Source organism: Gadus morhua, chromosome 2 (genome assembly GCF_902167405.1).
Source record: "Gadus morhua chromosome 2, gadMor3.0, whole genome shotgun sequence".
In the NCBI taxonomy this organism is placed as follows: Eukaryota; Metazoa; Chordata; class Actinopteri; order Gadiformes; family Gadidae; genus Gadus; species Gadus morhua.
Genome location: NC_044049.1, coordinates 5,204,518 through 5,205,166, shown reverse-complemented (window position 1 = coordinate 5,205,166; position 649 = coordinate 5,204,518).

Here is a 649-nt window from a genome sequence, read left to right as displayed (position 1 = left end):
CATATGTATACGTGTGTGTGTGCGTGTGTGTGTGTTAGTGCATACCAGCGTTCGTGGCTGGGATGTAATTAATGTAAAGCAGCCCGCCGCCTGCGACGTCCATAATGTCACTGCGATATGGAGGGCCACCCCAAGGGTCTGCATGCATATTTCATCATGTAGGCTGAAGGGTGAGGGGAGAGGCGATGGGGGTGGGTGGACAATGGGTGAGTGCTGGAGAACAGCTATAACGAGAAACCATAGGGGTGGAGTTCAGCCAGCCACTACTGTGGGGAAAAGAAGGATGGAGAAGTAAGGTATAGAGATAGGATGAAGAGAAAAGTCATAAATAATACAGTAATTTAAACAGTTCATTGCTTGTACTAGTAATGGTTTCTAGTCCTCATTGCTGCTCCATTACAAAGCTACGTCCTCGGTCAATTCAGTGTCCATGCTGACCTGGTCGTGAGACACAAGTCATCTATTCTATAAGAAAGATTGAGATACTGTCTGTAAATGGTGCAGTTTTAGGTTTATGGGACAATGTCCTCCTTTAAACACTTATAAAGGGACGAGTTCAGAATGAATGAGGTGTCAGCCGCACACTCAATATTTTATGAATAAGGTTAATATATTTAAACATGCACTTTTGATAAGACCCCATCACACT